The sequence below is a fragment of the Crotalus tigris genome, unplaced genomic scaffold, assembly GCF_016545835.1.
Source record: "Crotalus tigris isolate CLP2741 ecotype Arizona unplaced genomic scaffold, ASM1654583v1 scf7180000019173.45859301935:6455823, whole genome shotgun sequence".
Lineage (NCBI taxonomy): Eukaryota > Metazoa > Chordata > Lepidosauria > Squamata > Viperidae > Crotalus > Crotalus tigris.
In genome coordinates, this window is record NW_024097414.1 from 5,917,139 (window position 1) to 5,939,005 (window position 21,867).

Consider the following 21,867-nt stretch of genomic DNA (forward strand, 5'->3'; position numbering starts at 1 on the left):
GCCGGGGGATGGGGAGGAGGCACTACTGTAAGTAGGAAAGAGCCGAGAATGTTCATTCTCTCCTCAAAAACCATCTGTGGAAATGACTTCCGGTGCTGAATTGCACTTTTTAAATAAATGGAGCTAATTAAGTAATTGCCCACATTATTAAGACTACTTTTGCTCTTACAAGAGAAATTTGCATTGTGGCTCATTTCTTTGGTGTTTTGAGTAGAGAGCTGGCAACGAAGGTGGGATGACCTATAAACAAACCCATCAAATTCAGAGAAAGGGAAATGTAGGACAGAGAGAGAGAGAGAGACAAGGATAATTTTGAGAGTGCCTCCATGGGAACATTCTCAGCCGCAGAAACACCTGCAATTAAAACCCTCTATTTTGCTTTTTTTTTTTTTTTCAAAAGGGCTGATAAATCCACCAGGCAGAGCGGCAAAATGCAGGTTTTGCAGTCAGTTCAGTTTCAGACTGGAGACTGAATGAATGTGGCTCATTACTGGAGTCACAGGAATCGGGCAGCATATAATAACAATAACACAATCATCATCATCACCATTACACACTCATAACCCCGGCAAAACACAGCTATGATTCACTGGAAGCAGCTGTAAAAAATATTACGTGCCACTAATGAAACACGGGTGGGAAGACAGAGGTGAAAGAGTAGTCAAAAATGAGCAGGTTAAATTATCGTGGGGTTTCCAAATACAAACCTGGCTCAAAACACAACCGATTTCACCATGGTTGAAGAGAAGAAAGTGTGGATAATTGGTGTGGCAATATGAAGGGATCGCAGAATAGAAGACATAGAATTGGAAAAGATTGGAACCGGATTATTCTTTATTGGCCAAGTGTGATTGGACACACTGGAATTTGTCTCTGGTGCACAAGCTCTCAGAATACATACAAACATACAGTGTACATACAAATCTAAGCTCTCCGTGTGCATGCAAACAACAAAGTGCTTCCTGTTATATGGAGAAGGCAAGAAGATACTCAGGAGACCAGAATCCCAAGTCTAGGAGAAGAATTGGAAGGAACTGGAAAGATGGACCCTCGTGGAGAAAAAGATGGGAAAGGAAAGTGGTAGCTCTCTTTGGTTAAGTTAGTCCTATGTGTGGAAAGAGATCAGGTAAAACTCTTATAGAGGTTCTTTTTAATCTTGGTTATTTTCCCCCAGATCTTGGACTGCTCAATAAATTATGGTTCAGTGTTTTGCCTGCAGTCAGAAAAATTCATGGATGAGATAAAGGGTGTGCACCAACCCAACCTATGATTTTTTTGTTTCATTATCTCTCTGTTCTTTCAGTTGCATAGACACCAGAAAATCTGTAAAAGACACGAAAATTGCAGAGTGGTATAGAGCCTATTCTAATAACGGGGTGTCAGCGTATGAATCCGATTCTCTTAAAATCGAACATTTCAAGGCTCCGGTGTCTTTTTTCAGATTCAATGGGATGCATGCATTCATTCCCTTGGACCTTCTTCTCCAATTCAGGCTGAAGCTATCTCAAGATGCCCAACTCTGGGCCACTATATTTGACCAGTTACTTCATTTAAAAGGAAGATAATCACCTTTCCTTAAAACTATCGAGTCTTCTTAGCTTAGTCCACCTGCTACAGGTGAAAATTGGCCCGGTATGTGGAGGATGCCCTGCACCTATTAAATCTCTCTCAGGAATGACACAGCCCCCTTCCATATTTTTCTTATCTCCATCTCAGGAAGCTCTTCCTGATCTTCACCTACAGACAGAATCTTGCCAGATTAAAGCAACTAATTGCATCACCATAGATACATTCTGTGAACTGCTAGGGAAGGCCAGTCTGTGCCCTCTTCCTGCCCCCCAGACAATCCAAGCTCTGCTGCCTCTTGGTGCTTTGGCAAAGAGCTCCTCCCACCTGGGACTCCAGACTACATTCCACCACATTAAAATAGCCAAACAGGCCATAAATCAGAGGTTGAAATCCTTAAATTCGTCACAAGAATCAGCCAGTTATCCCAGTTTAATCATCTCAAGTTCCAACTCAGATTTGTCCTTCCCAGATCAGGCTGTGGATTTCCTTTTTCTCTTTTCTCCTACTCTTAAGCCATTCAGAATCTCTTCAAATTGCGAGATGGGCGGCAAATAAATTTGATGATAATAGTAATAAAGTAATAATAACCAGTTCTTCTACTCTTCCTCTCCTAGCTGGGCCCGGTGACCGATTTGCACTTGCCTTCTTTCTACACTCATTCATTCATGGCGTAAAGGCACCATCACAATTATTATTCTTATTATCCCTGCCGCTGCAACACTCATCACTCATTATGCTATTTGCATCACGTTGCTGAGGCTTGCAGGTTGAGGCAGGAAACCTGTGTCTGTTGTTATTACAGCAATCAAACCAAGTGAGAATTGGTTTGGTGAGGGGTTAGTGGGGGGAGGGATTATTTTTCACAGCAGAGAAGCTGAGCTGGTCTTCTCCAACAATAGCACATTCCCAGCACCCCAAACAAGTCCTACTGTTGATGGGGACCCCCTTGAAAATATAGGTAGATGTGTGCTTATATTGTTGCCTGGCATGGATTTTCTGCCTCGGTATGCAAACCCCATGGAAGGAAATCAGATCTCCTGCCATGCAAGAGATAAATAAAGGCCTCCTAAGATACACAGCCCCAGGCAATTTGAATTAACACCATCCAGATTTTGCTTCCCCCCCCCCTCGTTTCCTTTTTCTCTAAATGGAAGTGTCCAAACACCGACATTCACAGCGTGGTCCAGAGAGTGGGAAGTCTCTACTGCTTCTTCAGAAGAATTCAGTGAACCGTGAAATAAGTCCATGTTTTGGATAGAGAGGACCACTGATTTGAAAGAGGGGCAAAAGAATCCATCTATGTTAGAATTGAATACCCCTCCCTCAACAGAGGGGGAGGGAGAAGACACTACCTATCTCCTATTTGCAATTCAGCCCCTGCAGCAGTTCCAAGAAGATTCAGGGCAAATGAGAGTCCAGATAAACTCCCAAGTTGCCTTAAGGGCTCTCAGAGAGAGTGTTAATGACCAGAGGACTGCAAGGAAATACATTTCTCCCAGCCCCTTAGATACTGGAACACTGCTATCATGTTGGCTCAGGAATTCTGGGAGTTGAAGTCCACAGGTCATAAAGGGGCCACAGATGTCCACCCCTGGGGTATATCCTTGTCTGGTTGAAATCCTGTCAGAACCTAGCCTTCCATCCTCCCCACCCTCAGAACTGATAAAGCTTCTTGTATGAGAAGCAAAATGTTTTCGTCTTCTTCCTCAAGGAAAAAAACAACAACAGTCCAGTTGCCTTTTGAAGAGAAAAAAAGAGCACCTTTGATAAAACTATGATCTGGTTGACTGAGAATCTCCACAGACAGTGAGCTGTGAAACGAATGAGAAACCTCTAGGAAAGATCCCTAGATCCATCAAGCTTCTCGAAAAGCTCAGAAGAACTAGAGAGGAGATCAGGCAAGATCTCCGTCTTCCGCTTTACTGAAACAAGTCTAGAAATATATACATAAATAATTCTCTGGCAGGAAGGAACCTGTTTTGCAATTTGGCCCCTCTTGTGTGACCATGAAAATGTGCCCACTACATAACATGGAGATTGATTGCGAGAGCTTTATAGCATTTCCGTTTGTGCTGCATATCTCCCGAGTAAGCAAAATACCATCTATGACTTATTTATTAAAATGTTCTGAACTCGGCCCGCATTAAACATGTAGGAATAGGTAGAGTCGAAGAAGAATTCAGTCACCACAGCAGCTGCCTAAGAAGCAACATCAGTTAGAAAAACAGTGAAACATTAAAGCCTGTATGACATTTAGTAAATCTCCAGCAATTATGCTGGCCCTAACATGAACACTGTGTAGGTACACCAGCAATCTAAAATTGCCTAGTTGAGCTGTTGCAATTGGAAAAGTTAGTTGGAGTGCACAAGTCCCGAAATGAGGGACCCTGAAACACACACCTGCAGAAAAACACATGTGATAGGAGGGAAATACCTTTTTCTTCCAGGACCCTACGTAAAGAAGAATGCCCTATATTTTGTGTGGGGCACCCCATCCTTCCCACCCTTCACTTCATAGCTTCTCCCACCAGCCATTTCTGTTCTGGCAGCCCAGAGAAAGTGACTGGCTTTCATTTCAACGTCTACAGAACGCGGCAGCAGCATGAAGAGACATGTCCAACGTGCCGGGAATCACTTGGAAAATGAAGAGAGAGAGAGAGAAAAGCCGTACCAGTAATGATACAGGAGCTCATGGAGAGAAGGGACTAAGGCTGATCAAACAGCAGGAAGCTCTTCTGAAAGAAGTCCAGAGTTTTTTTCCTGTCATGATAATCGGCAATCAACCCGCTTAAGGCTGACAAAAGTCCTCCAGACGTTGTATAACTAGAGCTTGAAATAACCTTGAGATTTCAGCAAAGCCCTTGGAAAAAAACGCAACCTGAATGGGACACAGAACGCAGTTACAGCAATGGAGAAGGATCTGAAGCCGGTGGGAAGTTGAACTCACCTGCTTTAAGCACAGAATGATTTAAAAACCCTATTGTGTGACCGTGTGGACCTGGTCTCTGTAGAAGTTAATCACACCAGCATTAACACTACTTTAAACTTTGATGGGCAGCATCTTAGCTGCAGTTTCTGCTGCTTATCAGGTTTCTAGACATTATGGGGGGGTCGCATGCCAATAACCTTGGCTACAAAGCTTGCAATCCTGGAGACGAACAATTAAGCAACACTGAAAACCTTGAGTATACCACCACAGTACAGTTGCTCATTGGAATATCTAGAGATGCAGGGACCTATAGGAACTGCGAGTTCCATGGCTCCAATAGCTACTCTACTCTTTTGAGGAACCTAGATACATTGCATATACCAATGCTGACATCTGTTTCTTGGCCAAAGGACCATCAATGGTTTCTCCACCAGACTGCTGAAGAGCCCATTTCTCAGGATCTTCGTGAGCCATCCTCTAGTCTAGACCAAAGGTCTCCAACCTTGATAAGCCTGGCTGAGGAAGTCTGGGAGTTGAAGTCCGTAAGTAAAGTTGCCAAGGTTGGAGACCCCTGCCCTGTACAACACTACTATGAAACAGACCGAGCAGCTTCCCGCTAAACTAGCTACATGGGTTGACCGTTCTAGGACTGGTAAGGATATTCACAGCTGATTTATTTTGCAGTACTCTCAACCTATGGAGGTTTAGCTTTCTCATTCATCATCTACACACCTCTTTCTTATCTTCTCATGGAGAACAGACCATGATATTTATTCAGTCTCCAGCTCTTGCGCTTACCTCCCACCCCAGCAGACATTCATAAACCATAGCAGGTAAAATTCCAGTTCTGAATTTATAAGAGTATCATCTTCATGCTGGGCTTTTCACATTGCAACTCATTGGATTGGAAGCTAAAATATTCCCCAGCTGGCATTGCCACAGGGGAAGATAGATTTCATCCCAAAGAGATCAAATAATACACAAATGGCACCAGCCTTGGAGTCATAAGCGCAAGAAGCAATTGTAAGTCATTCTTTTTCAATGCCATTGCAACTTAGGTGGCTAAATGAACGGTGTGTAAGTCCAGGACATGCTGTACAGGGTTTAGTCCTTTGTAGTATGTTGTCTTGCTGTGGACAACGTTGGTCATCGCAAGTGAGGCAAGATCTACGCACAGAGAACCCATAGAAAAGACCACTGCTTCACAAATATGCTTTTTTTCTTCAAAAGGCAACTGGATTGTTGTTTCACTTCTCATCCAAGCAGCTTCATTTGTTCTGATGGGATCCTTCCATCTTCCCACCAGTTGAACAAATGAAGTTTCTTGGATGAGAAGCGAAACGTTTTCTTCTTATTCTTCCTTAAGGAAAAAAAAAAACAGTCCAGTTGCCTTTTGTAGAAAAAAAAAAAAGCACCATTGACACAATTAAGACCTGGATGACTGAGGATCATTTATGTGTCACAGTTTTTGCTCAGCAGGACTCTCCTTCCAGCCTGCATCAAGCCTGATTGTCCCATCTAACACAACTGTCATTTTCCATTGGGGCTATGTGTGTGGGGGGGGGGGAAGCTATGATTTCTCATTAAATAAAGGAGACCGCAAGCTGCAGCGCTCAACGGAACTTTGCGACCTGAGTTTTGTACAGCACAAAACATGAAATCTTAATGGCAGTTCTCTTGAGCATGGCCATATAAGAGTTCATTTGTCTCCTTGCCATGTTACAATCCACTCACTGTGGGTTTTTGCTTTGCTGTTTTATTTTCACAAAGGCTGGCCGATCTTCTGAGCGCAGCTGACTACAGATGTGGCTTAGGAGTGGAACGGCTTGCCTCCAGAGGTTGTGGGTGCTCCATCACTGGAGGTTTTTAAGAAGAGACTGGACAGTCACTTGTCTGAAATGATATAGGGACTCCTGCTTGAGCAAGGGGTTAGATTAGAAGACTCTCAAGGTCCCTCCCAGCTCTATTCTGATTGATTGATTGATTGATTGATTGATTGATTGTAGGTGCTCCACAGAACGTCATCAAGAAGAGACCAGACAGCCACTTGTCTGAAATGATATAGGGACTCCTGCTTGAGCAGGGGGCTGGACTAGAAGACCTCCAAGGTCCCTTCCAGCTCTATTCTGATTCTAATTCTTCCCTCAAATTATCACCATTCGTCCTGCTTTTCTTCTGAGACTCACGTGGGTATTTGAAATATCATTTAAAAAAAAATATCTATCTCTGCAATATATAAAATAAATCAGATTGCTCTACACAGCTCCTGTTGCCTCTATACCGCTGGCTAAAGCTGCTACATAAATATCCATCTTATTGGATTCTCACTCGCTCGCACGTTTGGAATTGCACCATTCCAGATGTCTCACTTAATTTGTGTTACTTGGCCACTAGATTTTATCCCTTCACTCTTGATTTGTTTTGAAGTGTGAAACGAAGTGGTGTCCTAATGCTATTTTCAGACTGGCTCGAAAGCCACAGACCACTCCGTGACACGTTAGAGGAGATGATAACCCAACTGCCAATGAAATAAGACCTTTTCTTCAATTTACAGCAACGCATCCCAAAGCTGAGTGATGCATTTCCACCAAGAAATCTGATGGTGATAAGGACATGTTTCTGATCCAAAATTCAGCCTCTGGTGTGCAATTCAGCCTAGAGACTCAAGGTTCACTTCAAAAATGTTAATCAAGTTTGTAAACCTTATCCCAAAGCTGCTTTTTCCAGAAGGCAATTGGACTTCCTTTGTTTTTCCTTGAAGACGCTTTGCTTCTCATCCAAGAAGCTGCTTCAGTTCTGACTGAATGGTGGAGGATGGAAGGACTTATATTCCTTGCAGTCATCTGGTCATTGGAGCTCTCTCTGAGAGTCGTTGAGGCCACTCAGAGGTTCATCTGTGCCCTCAAGGTCACCTGAACCAGAATGAAAATGGGTGTGGGGCCTTCTTGGAATTGCTGAAGGGACGTTGTAAACAGGAGGTAGGTAATGTCATATCCCTCCCCTTTGTTGAGAGAGGACTGTTCAGTTTTGACCCAGATGGCCTCTTTGACCCCTCTTTCAAACCAGCAGTCCCCTCTGTCCAGAATGTGGACTTTGTTGTCTTCAAAAGATTGGCCGTGTCTTTCAAATCCAGAGGAACTGCTGAGTCTTCTCTCAAAAAGAATGCAAACGACCAGATGACCAGAAAGAACTTAAATCCTCCCACCTCCACCATTCAGTCAGAACTGAAGAAGCTTCTTGGATAAGAAACGAAACGTCTTCAAGGAAAAACAAGAAAGTCCAGTTGCCTTTTGAAAAAGCACCTTTGGAGCAACCTTGACCTGGGTGACTGAGAATCCCCATAGACATTTTTTAAACCTTAGCACTGTTTAGAAACTGCCTGATGAAATATTAGCAAATGTAGGTAGGCTGGTTTCAGAGTAAGGTTGCATAAAAGGAAATGCAATAAAAACCAGTTTTTAATATGAGACAATGCATATTTCAGGAGGTCAATCAGCCTAAAGCCAGCCCCTACACCCAGAGTAAAATCCTGTAAAATCATTGCATCGAGTCAATGGGTGTACTTGAGAAAAGCATGCAACTTAACTCATCACAGAAAATGACCAGGAGAAACTATACGCCTGCATTAGGACAATGCACATCCCCTTTTTTTTTTGAGAAGATAAAAATAACTACTCAGAGCTATACGGGAGGATGAACAGAATACAAATATGATAGGCAATGAAATATTGTCCCATAATAATTGGCAGCTAGCATTTTCAAAAAACCAATAAAACAGTTCAAAATCTGGGCTGTAAAAACCTCGTCCTCTCCTTCAGCTTTGAAAATACAGCTGTAACCTGTAATTTTGTAGAAAAGAACCAACGGATGGAAACTAATCAAGGAGAGAAGCAACCTGGAATTAAGGAGAAACTTCCTGACAGCGAGGACAATTAACTAGTGGAACGGCTTGCCTCCAGAAGTTGTGGGTGCTCCATCACTTCTAGAGGGTTTCAAGAAAAGACTGGACAGCCCTTTGTCTGAAATGGTATAGGGTCTTCTGCTCAAGCAGAGGTTGGGCTAGAAGACCTCCAAGGTCCCTTCCAAGTCTGTTATTCTATGTTCTACTATGTTCTAACCTTGGAATTCCGACCTGGATCCAGAAGGTCAACTTTAAGTCAACCAGGAATGCAGACCCCTGGTTCATGATCTGAATTTTGCTCAATTTTGCTAGTTGTTTGGGTTGAGATTCCACGGTGCCCTTTTACAAACAAACAAACAAACAAACAAAACTCATTTATTGGTATTGCTACAACTTTGCCCTTTTCCAATGTTCTAAACTGCCATCACAGGCCTTCTCTTCTGAGTTCCTCACTCTCAACTACTTGCCCAGTCGAGTTCTTCACCATTTCATGCTGCATCGGATGCAAAATTGACTTAATATTTTAAAGGCAGCTTTGGTAGCAAAAGTGAAATGGGACCTGAAATAATAGAAAAGCCCAACTTTTCTGTTTTCTGAGGTTATGAAATGACCACAAACCTCAAAGCTTAAGCATTTCTCCTCAAGCACGGGCGGCACCGGACATCACAATTGTTCATCAAGTCAGGATTGCAAGCATGGCTTTATGATTTTGCTGCAAGATTTGCACCAAAAACAGGCAACCTCTTGTTGCAAGACAAATAATCGCCAGCAATTAACAAACCTAGCATGGAAAAATTAAGATCATATCGGAGATAAAAACATTCATTTATCCAAGGGTGCTCCCCAGGGAGAAAAGACGCTCTATTAATACAGCTGTTTCATTCTTCAGTAAACTAAAATCCAAGTATTGTAAAATCAAGGAACAATTTGCTCTGTTGGCATAATAATTAGCTATATTAGTCTTTTCTTTGGGTAATGGAGAAGATTATTAGAAAAGTGCAACTCAACATTTGGAGAATTCTTAGCCCCACTCGTCTTTTAGAGTTTGGAATTGAAATTCAAGGCTCATCTTTTGGCTTTCTTTCTTAAAAAGTTCTCAAGTTATGGTCATATCCTGGGTTGACCAAGATTTCCAAATTGGAGCGAATAGAATAGAATAGAATAGAATAGAATAGAATAGAATAGAATAGAATAGAATAGAATAGAATAGAATAACAGAGTTGGAAGGAACCTTGGAGGTCTTCTAGTCCAACCCTCTGCTTATGCAGGAAACCTTATCAAAACTGGAGGAAGCCTATTAGTTGACCTCTGAAGCCACAGCCAAAGACCAGGACATTTTCAAGGAAAAACAAAGTCCAGTTGCCTTTTGGAAAAGCACCTTTGGGACAAGGACTGAATTGCTGAGAAGCTCCATAGAAATTTACCAAAATGTAAAAATGTTGTAATGAATGAGATGAATCTAGTCCCTGTGGCTCGCTTCATTCTTCTTTATCCTTTCCTGGATCCATCAGCAGCAGCTGACATTAGACCTTCATTCAGGACAAATGAGCCACAAAATTACTTCCTCAGAAGTTTTATGCTCGATATCACCTCTATCCTCCTTCCTGGTAGAGCTTTCCCTCCCCCGAAAAAAAATGTTCTACCACCACTTAACAAAAATCCCAAATGAAACCTGATTTTTTTTTACTTAAAAATAAAAAAAATAGAGGATCAATGGCCCATTTTTAAAAACTCAATGTAACTTACAAGAGATAAAATACCTCTTGAAGCGGAAAAATGAAAGCTTGGTCAAAATCAATATCATATATTGTACCACACCTGCAACAGAGGAAAGAATTCACCGACCAGGTCTTCTTTACAACCCCTCACGTACCTGGTTCTCAGCTGCAAAAATTCCTTTCATCGTTGTCAAAGCATTAGAAAAAAAGAGTTTTTTTCCAAAAACTCTTTAGGTAGGAAAAAAGGATGATCTAACCCTGAAGATCTAATATGCTTCTAATGGTCAATGCTACCTTAGATACCATCTCCATGTTCACCTGAGTCTGTTTTCTTTCTTGTCAGTTTCCAAATTGTTAGAGAAGATCCTTCATCCCAAGTCCTATTAGATGGAAAGGAATTACATATTTCAGCACAGTTGATCCAGCCAATCCAACACTGATCTTTTATTTTTCTGCCTCCTGCAGATCTTCCCTCTCTTTGTAGATATAGCAATCTCAACTTCTTGCTACAGAATTCAGAGAAAAACCAGAAGAGCATCTAGTCTTTTCACTGAAGAAATACTTGGGAGAAATACTTTGGGGTGGAAAAAAAAACGCCATTATTATTATTATTAAAGTCGAATCTGGAAGCCAGACTCACTTACCAACCATGTTATTAACTTAACAATTGTAGCGATTCATTTAACAACAGTAGTGAGACAGGTCATAAAATGGAGACAAAACTCACTTAACCAATGTTTCATTTAGCAGCAGGAATTTTGGGCTCAGGTGTGGTCTTAAATCTAGGACTACCTGTAAATGATTTATCCATGAAAAATGGACTGGGGAATGAATTTGATAGCAGGGAAGACCTAAACCCTTTTTGTTTGGAGATGCACACTTTTGATTTGGGAGAGGTCCTCTCTCTGCTGCCTTTCTCCAGGCTGTCCTCAAGATATTCCAAAGTCCAAAAATGGTTTTGGAGTCCAGAAGTTGCAGATCAAGGATTTAAATCAGGGGTAGTCAACCTTGGCTCTTTTATGACTCGTGGACTTCAACTCCCAGAATTCCTGAGCCAGCTAAGCTAAGCTGGCTCAGGAATTCTGGGAATTGAAGTCCACGAGTCATAAAAGAGCCAAGGTTGACTACCCCTGATTTAAACTATCACGTTCTGCACTCAGAATCACCAGCTATTGCTTTGGTCAAATTGCTTCCCTATTTCATTTAGCCGTGGCATCCAGCCAGAGGCCATTAACACTGCCAACACTGCCACTAAAAAGATTGCGGCAACATAAATTACAAAGCGCAAAAAAAAGGAAAAAAGAAAAAGAATGAGGGGGGAAAAAAAAACCAGCCAAGCAGCCAAGCCAACCAACAATAAGTGTTTCAAAATTTTTCCAATTTTACAAGCCTTCCCTTCAAATAGCCTCCTTGTTTATCCACTCCATCAAACTGATATTGCATCGTTTTGAATTTTCTCATTTAATTGAGCTCTGTGCATTTCCTTCCCGCTACAAATTAAGGCTACGTTAAAAGCCTAAACAACCTAGGTTTTAAAATAGAGGAGAAACCAGGAAAGGAACGTACGAGATAGACACATTCTCTGCAAATTATTCTCGCTCTGCCCATCTTAACTTTACCATCTATAAAAAGAATACAGCGTCATCAAAAAAAATTGATTCCTTGCATTACAAATGCATGGAATCACCGGCGGTATTTCTTGCTGTCAGACATTCTCTGGACTGGCATCATTCCAGAATAAAATCAATATTGTCCATGATCCAACCGGGATCCTACAGGGCACTTGATATTGGTCATTCCCAGAAATGACCACGAAAACAAGCCAGTCTAGCAAAATGTTCTTTCACAGAGACAATTTGGGGGTGAGGGTGTCAACATCATTGTCAAGAATGAAACTGTGGCAGCTTACGTGCCTCTTCATTTCGACTTGCCATTAGAGTAAGGGGGAGTAGATGTTGCTTTAGAATTCGTTAGATGGGGAAACAAAACTTCTACAATTCCACTGAAGACCATAAGAGCCTGAAGCCTTTCCAAGGACACCGCAGCAGGTGTGGAGAGAAAGCAGATGGTTCCCATAACAAAGTGAAATAGTTTACATGGACTATGTAAGAGGCTGGGGGTTTGGCTGAGGGGAAATTATTGTTCAATTCTATGAACTGGTGCCTGGGAACCTTAGAGTTAGTTTTGCTTTGACATTACCATGCAATGTATTCAATAAACAGTAAATAAACAGACATACTTTGCAACAAGATGAATGGTGGTATGTTGACGATTACCTGTACGGCTTCTAAGTGTGATTCCCACCTGATAGCAGGTGGCAACCTTCAAGGTGGGCTAGAAAGCCAACTAAGGACCACCCAGGGCTCCTCCGTCCTTTTCAGTGTCACAAGACCCAGCTGTATTTTCTTCTTTTCTCCTTACAGTTTACACTTTCAAGATCAAGGGGTCCTCTCGGCACCCCTATTTTCAGAAAACGTTCTCTGATTTTTAAAAAGAAACCCTTTCCAACTGCCACTTTGCCAAAAATGAAGAGTGAAATTTCAAAAGGAAAGGAGCCGTGGGAGGGAAATGATAGAAGTCAGCCAGAAGGAAGGAAGGAAGGAAGGAAGGAAGGAAGGAAGGAAGGAAGGAAGGAAGGAAGGAAGGAAGGAAGGAAGGAAGGAAGGAAGGAAGGAAGGAAAGAAGGAAGGAAGGAAGGAAGGGAGGGAACGGTGCTTGCCTTAATGGTCCCACATTACACCATGAGTTAATGAGTTTCATGTTAAAAATATGGCCCTTCCTGTTCATCCAATTCCGTATCTAATTGCAAACTCCAGATTTCATGCTGGCAGAAGTGCAGCTCCCTGGTCAGAAGTAAGATTGTCTCCAACTCCTGAGGGATCTATTCGACTCACAAAATGCTCTGCAGGCATCCACGTTGTCTTAACTTATTACTTAAGGAGTGAATAAACATCTTGAATAGGATTGCTTTCTCTTGCCTTTCCACTGTCGCCAAGCTAGGTAACACGAGTCAGAAGAAGACAATCTTCATCAACCATCTAGCAAATGGGTTTCTTTTCCTAGTCAAGTTCTTTGGATTGGTTTTTAAGCCAAGGAACATTCCCCAAATACCTCCTGGGGGTTGTGGGGAGGATATTAAAAATATTTTTTCACTTTCTCAAGAGGGAGACTTGTCTTCATATCTGCAAGAGGACAGTCTGTGTGAAGGAATCGACACCCAGCTTAGAATTTGATCCATCAACAATAATTCTCTTATGATGAGTCGTTGACCCACCATGAGAAGATGGAGGGGACCACCTAGTTGGGTTTTAAAGATTTAATGGGGCAAGGGAATCAGGCGTTAATCTGAGTTTGTGTGTGTGTGTGTGGGTGCACCACTTTGAGCCTGAATGGATTGGGGGCGGCTTATAAATGCTATAAAATCATGAAATAAATGATTCTAATTTATGTCACCCTTGGTTCATGATTTTGCACAACCTGGCTTTAAATCCTATTTACCTTGCATTCAAAAGGAATGAGGTGGTGATCTTCCCTTTTGGCACATATGAAACACAGACACACAGAGAGACTGAAAAATTCTTGTGGTAGGTTTTGGCATGCTAATATAAATCAGGGGTCCCCAACCCTTGGTCCATGGACTGGCAATGGTCCACAGCATACCAGAAACCAATCCACAGAAACAAAAGAAGTCCCATCCATGGGAAGCAGGCAGCATGAGAAACCACGCCCCCCCCTCTGGTCCATGGAAAAACCTCTCTCCATGGAACCAGTTCCTGGTGCCCAAAAGGTTGGGGGGGCACTGATCTAAATATCCCCTCATGTGCTCTGCATTGCTAAGGCAGAAGAGCAAGGCTAATGGTGTCTATTAACATGAAGGGATAGATGGGGAACTCATCAAATTTGCAGACGACACCAAGCTGGCAGGAATAGCCAACACTCCAGAAGACAGGCTTCAGATACAGAAGGATCTGGACAGACTTGAACACTGGGAAATTCAATGGTGAAAAAAGCAAGGTTCTACATTTCCACAAGTACAGCATAGGTGGGCTCAATAGTAGTAACAGGGCAGTCCTATGAGAAAGTGTGCTGCACTGCCCAACACCCTAGGCCCCTCACTGAAGTCCATGGAAAAACTGCTCTCTCTCTAGAAAGATGGAACCATGTTCCTGGTGCCCAAAAGGACATGATAGGGGGGCTGCCAGCTATTTTGCATCGGGTGGAAATATCAAGGAGAGAAGCAACCTCTAAGGAGAAACTTCCTGACAGTGAGCTCAGTGGAACAGCTTGCCTCCAGAAGCAGTAAATGCTGGAAGTTTTTAAGAAGAGACTGGACAGCCATTTGTCCGAAATGGTGTAGGGTTTCCTGCCCGAGCAGGGGGTTGGACTAGATGACCTCCAAGGTCCCTTCCAACTTTACTACTATTACTAACATGGACGGATTTTGGAATCGGAAAAAAAGGGAGAACCCCCAAATGCTTGATGCTTCCTGGGCTGTGGTAGCTGTCACAGAGAAGGGGGGATTGACTTATTCTCCAAAGCACCAGGGGGCAGGAAAAGAAGTCAAGGATAGATGATCATCAAAGAGAGATCCAACCTAGAATTAAGGAGAAATTTCCCCGACCGTGAAAACAATTATCACTCGAACCGCTTGAGATAGAGTGGTGGGTACTCCATCACTGGAAACTTTCAAAAATAGATTGGGCATCCATTTGACTGGGATAGCATAAGGTCTCCTGCCTTGAGCAGGAGCTGAACTAGAAAACCTCTGAGGTCCCTTCCAGGCCTACAATTCTGTGTTCTATGGTTAGCCAACATTTGCACCTAAGCAGGTAGAAGGTTGGATGATAACTCAACCAAAATATTTTTATTTAGAAGTCCCTCGAAATGCCGCGCTGTCAGGAGACCCTCTTGGCCACAAGCTCTGGGAGAGAAAAACTTGCTTTGTTCCTGGGCGTCCCAAACTCCTCTTAAATTAATGAAAATCGCCCTGCTCTCTTATCCTCACCCTACGACCTAATAGGGCTCATTATAAGATGCTTGGGCAACCCCCGTGGTGGCTGAGTAAGCTTTGTTTCTCATTAGTGCAGACCTGAAGAGCTCTCCAGAGCCACAGGATGTTAAACAAAAAACACCTTTAAGACATACAAGTGAGCAAAGAATAAGTACCTTCGAGTGCTATTGAAATCAAGAGAAATAAAAACCTGACATGTGTTCCTCTTGAAATCAGTGGGGCTTTTTAAAAAAAAAAACAACAGGTTTCACGTTGATTGATTTGTTCCTCAATCAGAAAATCCAGATTTTATTATCATTATTATTATTATTATTATTAGACTTGAGGGCACTTGGCAGAATCAAGAGGGAAAAATAAAGAACCAGGCATTTAACGGCAACTTCATTCTCCTGCTACACCTGTTTCTTGAGGAAGAACCACACCATCTAAGAGAGGTTTCTGGGAGGTCCCAGCAGTGGTGGAAATGTAAATGGAGGAGATTAAAGGAGAAGCAACAGAAGTCTGCACATGCTGGTTGGGGAATTCTGGCAGTTGAAGTCCACCCATCTTCAAGCCAAAGTTGAGAAACATTAAAGATTGTTAGTTTTCTTCTCCAAAGTAGCCCTTCCGAACCCAGCAGATGTTTTCCCATCCATCCCATCCATAGTAAATGCCAGGTGAGACTTGTTCCACGCAAGTCATTGGTTGCACCTTGATATTCATCTGTTCTCTACCTTTTGGGAGATTGCAATATATTTCTGCTTGGGAAGCTCAAGAGTGTATGTATTGTAGAATTGTTCTTGTTTTTTTTTGTAAAATTTATAAAACTTTTAATAAAAAAAAAAAAAAAAAAAAAAAAGATGGTGGCCACCATGATGTAACTCAGGTTCTTTCCATTTTTTTAAATGTGTATTGCAAACCAATATACAGTTGTGGTGGCCAAGGGTGATTTATTTAGGAAACTACAATAAAATAAACCACAGCTTGGCATGGTACGTGAGTCCAATATCAGATGACTTCCTGCTAAGGATTTACCTTGTAAATTATAGTTCCAGCCTCTTGCTGGTGGTGTAAACAATCCCATAATTTTACACTCAGGAACTAAAGAAGAATAGCTCTCCCACCCTAGATGTGGCTGTTCCTTCCGCTTGCTTTTAAGGTGAGAACCGCCAGCCATGTGGAGAAAAACATTTCGCTGCTCACCACTTAATGCAGCAAAAAGCATAAAAGGTTAAATCACTGCCAGGTGAAGAAATGATCTACAGTCCCAAATTTTAGCTTGACACCTTTTGGAATAGCTAAGCTGTTATTTTTAAGAGCACATAAAGAGGGTGTTTAAGGTAATCAAAAGCAGAGCACCATGTCCCAAAGCTTGCTAGTTAAAAGAAAAAAAAAATTAAAGAGCCCCAAAAGACATTGGGGAAAACTACTCAGCATCCTTCATCATTGGCCTTGTGGGCTGGGGATTATGGAGGTTTTTGTCCAACAGTACTTGGAGGGAGCAGGTGTCTTCCACCTCAAGGTTTACACTGAATAAGCCACAATAGGTTGGGTTCCCACAAGACGGTAAAGCATAATCCATGGGTTCACAAAACACACCGAACCAAAATTGAAAAAACATGCTGGTTGGGGAAATCTTAAAAGTCTTAAAAGTTGCCAAAGTTGGACACTCCTAAACAACACTAAATCTACCTAAATCAATTATGGTCCTGTCCAAGACCAAGAGATCTTAGTCAATGGTTATATATGGAGTCAGTAATAGCAAACCGATATCCCCTCTTTCTTCTGGCTGCTATTAGTTTATCCTTTCCTTCAAATTGTCATTTTTCATCACCATTTGGGGTTTTGCCCTTAGACATTAATCTGCTCAGTCCTCTCAGACATTATTTCCCGTTTCAATCAATTTAAAATTGTTTATCTACCTTCTATGCTCAAAAACGTTTTCACAAGAGGTAATGTGAACTCTCTTTCCAAGAAAAGAAGATTAAAAACCTTACATGGCCAAAGCAATTGCCCAGTAAAAACTGGGCAAGAATCAGGGAAGATCATCAGCCCCAATTTTGGATCCCTTCAGAAAAAAAAAATGTGCATCAGATCTCATCGAGGGGAATTCTGGGAGTTGAAGTCCACGCCCCTTCAGCTTGCCAAAACTTTAATGCAAACCTTGCAAGCTCTTTTGAGCAGAATTGCCAAAAATTAACAGCATATGTTCTGCCATTTTGAGTCATGAAAAAAACAAAATGGTCACGGGGATCCTAAAACAGGCTTACTTTGCAACAACGACAACAACAAGAAGAAAATATCCAGAACTCCTCACCAGATCCTGTAGAGAACAATGGAAAATGAATGTCTCCCTATCTTAACAGCTCTTCAACCATGAAAGGTCATCCAAGCCTTTTTGTGGAATCTAATATCTTTCCTAACAATGGATCGATTTCCCCTCTTTTATGTTCTTCATCCATTTCATTGGTTTCCCATCTCCCGTAGCAAAATAAACGGTAAGTTGTAGCCTTTGGTTACGAGACAATGAGTGATATCCGAGACCTATCCTTCGTGACCTGTGGATCACATTTTCAAAGAAACGCTTAGTTCAAGAGTCATTTTCGCTTCAGATCAGTTCCCAGGGTCCCTGGAAGACAATTTAACCAATGGGACAATTAATCCCTTTTATCCATCAACTAATATGGTCAAATGAGATTTTTCCAGCCGGCTCATGGCAAGGCTGCCTGGGATTAAATGTCGTTTCGGTCAGGGTTGAGACTGCGCCGGGCTGCACATTTGATCAGTTTGTGAAATATCATCTTACGGGTTTTAATCTTTAGCAAACTCTCTTGCCCCAGAATATTATAAACAAGGCAAGACCCTGCCAGGAATAAAGCTTCTCTTCACAGCTTCTTGCAAGCAAGGGTTGCAAAGCAAGCATTCGCCAGGTTGTTTCCCCTTGCTCTCTTAATCCGTTTCCGCCTGTTTCAATTAGCAAACCGGGTTTTTAAAAGGTAACCTTTGCTGAAAAATTCTCCACAATTTTCATACGCCGTTAACTGCATCCTATTCACAAACAACCTCTCTCCTTTTTTTTCTCTCTCTCTCTCTCTTTGACCTCCTGCATAAAAAGTGCCTAATTACTTTTGGGCTCTTTGCCTTAAATGCACCCTTATTTATTCTTTTACCTAATTTGCATACTGCACGAATCGTAAACCGTGGCAGAATGCAGTTGATAATTATCAAACTTGCAGATCGGTCATCGCTATCAAAAAGGATACCAATTTCCCACAGACCCTGTCATTAAAAAAAAATGTCTAAATAACATAAGCCTAATTCAGGCATAATAATGGCACTTAAGCTGCTGCAGGAAAATGCCATTTTAAGGGCCCCTCTAAATATTATCAGGGAAGGGGGCCCTCACAACCTTGGGGTGCCCAATGGTTCGTCCATCTCTTGAAAAGTGGGACTTTGTAACCTGTCAAAACTTCACCTCTAAATGGGAAAGGAAGATGTTACATGAACAAAATACTTTGGCGTTTAGTTTAGCAGAAGAGTTGAAGGACCCAAGTATCACAAGACTTTAAACCATGTTTGGGGACATTTGTAGATTCAGGAGAAATACACTGAATAAATTTGCATAAAGATTGGAGTAGAATAGAATTCTTCTCTAACATTAGAACCTCAAAAACAGTTTTATTGGGTCAGACCAGTTAAATACTAGCCTAATTCTGCATTTCTCTGCTGTAGTGGGCAACTCCACTAGCTGTAAGTTTCCCATTAAAGCTGATCAGGTTGATGACCAATACTGATTCTTGGATAGAGAGTCCTGAAGCTCAACTATCCCCCTAGTAAAGAAGGAAATATTAGAAGTCTACAGGAGGCAAGGAGGATCACAGTTCACACCTGGTGCTCACAAACAGCCAATGGATAAGTCAACCTAATACCTGTTTAATTTGATAGCACTATTAGATGTGAAAATTCTAAGGATCCTTCACTTGTCCTCAGGGTGTCAATGTGCACCAAGATGTCATCATGCCAACAAGACACATTTTGCCATTTTCATGATGACTTCATGGGATGTTTGCCATGCCTTCATCTGAAAATGGAGCTGATCATGGACAACAAAAGAGTGATCAGCTGAAGAGAAATAAGGAAAACCTCTACAGATTCAACAGTTAATTCAATGGAATCAATTAGCTACAGCATGTCTGACTCCCACACAAGACTGACAATATTTCCCTCTTCTGTGTAACTGGGAAAACATCACACTTATAATATGGTGACTAGAACAAACTATCAGCTCTGGTTTTGTCTCCACCAACAGACAATATCTCACTGGTCCACAGATACCAGAAGAACCCCCTGGGCCTACAGGTGAGATTGCCTATCACATCTCTGAATGTTTTTCTGCTGGAGGACCCATCTCCAGCCAATCAAGGTCTTCCCTACAGTGGTCATAGATTATTCTGGTGCACCTCAACTTTCTTTGCTTAATTCCCAGAGTTAAAATTCCCTCGAGAGAAAAGTTTTGTGAAGGTATGGGAGAATACCTTCCCACTAGCTTGGAAGATTAAAAAAAGGAGGAGCCCACAACTGTGTTAATTGGCAGAGAAAGAAACTTAGAAAGGATCCACTCAAATTTATCAGTTTGTAAAAGAGATGGCGGGAGATCTGTAATTTCAGACTTGCGAGATTCTATTAATGTAGGCTAATAATAAAGTAGAATTAGCTCATCCTGTCGTGTTTTCCTGTCTCGGCGACTTGAGAGGCTGACAGTTTCATGCAACAATTCTGTCTGCAGCTTTCTCAAATAACAACAACAACAACAGCTCCCTCAAATCAACTCACTCCTGCTGACAAGAAAAAGCGATCTTCTAAAACTTCAGTCTATTTGATCCTTCGGCAAAAAAAGCAGCAAATGAGGTCTTACAGGCCCTCCAATTATTTCCTTTTTCTGAGGATTTTTTTCCCACCTGTCTCCCACTTTACTGAATGAGCTATCGCCAAAGTACCTCATTAACAGGGGAGTCCTGATTTGTACAATTGTCCCGGTTCCTATCAGTAAAAAGAAGAGTTATTTCCCCTGGAGAAATCCCATTAAATAATCCCCTCAAATAAATCTGCTTCAACACTTGGGATGTGTCAAAGCCAAGGTGTGCAGTGCAGGGTTTTTTTTTTTTCTAACACAAACAGTTGTTTCAAGTGTGAAATCTATTTGGTACACTGGTTTCTGACTATCCGACAGGTGGTTTGAATCCATATCTTGACATTTGCAGCTGGAGTGAGGCTTTTAGCAAGCTGCACAGGGGAGGGCAACTTGAGGTTTTCAGCGGCCATCAATCTGGAAAAGTATATTCATGGATTTCTACCCTGGTCTAATGATAAAGGCTTCTGGGCAGTCACAAAGTTCTCAGCAGAAACTCAACATCCACAGGTGATAATTCTCATATATTTAACCATGTAAACAGAATTTTGACTTCTTTTAGTAAATGTCTTCACTCAATATCTCATCAAAGAGCGTTCCTTGTGATTCTGTAGGGTAAGCAATCTCCAGATGCTGGTTCTGTGGTCCAACAATATCTGTAAGCCCCAGGTTCCTCAGACCTGCAACATGGTTATGGGATGCAAGCTGGTGTGGATGCCATGGACTTTGGACTGTTTATATTCTGCTTTCATCTGTGCCGTCTATTTTTAAAAACTCTGTTGGCAAATACATCTCAGGAACATCTCAGCTCTTGGAGTGATAGAACAAGCCGTAACAACAGCTAATTACAAAGGATATTGTTCCAAAGGGTTTCTTAATAGAAGAAATTATCCATTCTTGATTGATTATAGCACTCTTATTGTTCATGTTGAGGGAGGCAGTTTTAATGAAGATTCTCCAAGAATCTTCAGCAGGAAATAAGGATGGAACTATAAACATTCTGAATAAACCTTAGTCATACCTAAAGGTTGCCGTAGGAAGGTTTTAGGGAGGTGGAATTATTTCCTGAGAGGCTTGGCCCCACAGCTCAGGTGAGGGAAGCACCGAAATCTCTGCCATTGAAGATTGACTCTGGGCCTGAAGTTTATCTGTGCTCTGAGGAGGGGTGGGATGGAGGGGTGAGGACCTTCAAAAGAAAAAGGGGAAAGGAAATAATAGGTGCAGCAAGGATAGACTCACTGGCATTCCTTATTTAGAGAATATATTTTGGCCCATTTCCCAGGCTGGACAATTGAAACACAAAGCTGTGGGTTGCAAAGGGCAAAACTCTTATTAAGATGGAAACCAGCCATTATTTTCTTGAGAGCTTTTCAGGCTGCACTTTCTGAAGGTGGATTTACAAGGAAGGAAGGAAGGAAGGAAGGAAGGAAGGAAGGAAGGAAGGAAGGAAGGAAGGAAGGAAGGAAGGAAGGAAGGAAGGAAGGAAGGAAGGAAGGAAGGAAGGAAGGGATTCTCAAACTCATGAGCTTTTCATTCAGATTCAAGTTGGACCTGTTCATGTCTTCTCCTACCAAATCACTCAGGAAATATAGAAGTCTTTGGACCACAATACCTATCAGGCATACCCAACATGGCCCAGAGGGGCCACTCTGGGAAAAGCTCATTGCAACTACTTACTACAAGCTATTTTCCTTTGGGTAGCTAACACCGCTGGTCCCCCACAAGCAGGAATATCTCCTTCCATAAAAATTTAACCATTTCAGTCATCGCATCTTCATTCTTTGCAACCAATTCAATTTCAAATTCTGTCATCCAGGCTTCAAAATCCCACCGTCTTTTGTCTACTACTTT

At 41.9% G+C, this 21,867-nt stretch overlaps 1 protein-coding gene across 6 annotated transcripts in view; it reads right to left on the reverse strand.

The window, feature by feature from the left end:
- Positions 1–21,867, reverse strand: part of ELFN1 (extracellular leucine rich repeat and fibronectin type III domain containing 1) — a 93,933-nt gene that overhangs the window by 47,968 nt on the left and 24,098 nt on the right. Inside the window, exon 1 of one of the 6 annotated variants that reach the window (XM_039360743.1) lies at positions 10,412–10,681. The exons of the other annotated variants lie outside the window; for them this stretch is intronic. The gene's annotated coding sequence lies outside the window, so the exon portion shown is untranslated. Of the gene's footprint in view, positions 1–10,411; positions 10,682–21,867 lie in introns of those variants that run through there. 6 annotated transcript variants of the gene reach the window in all.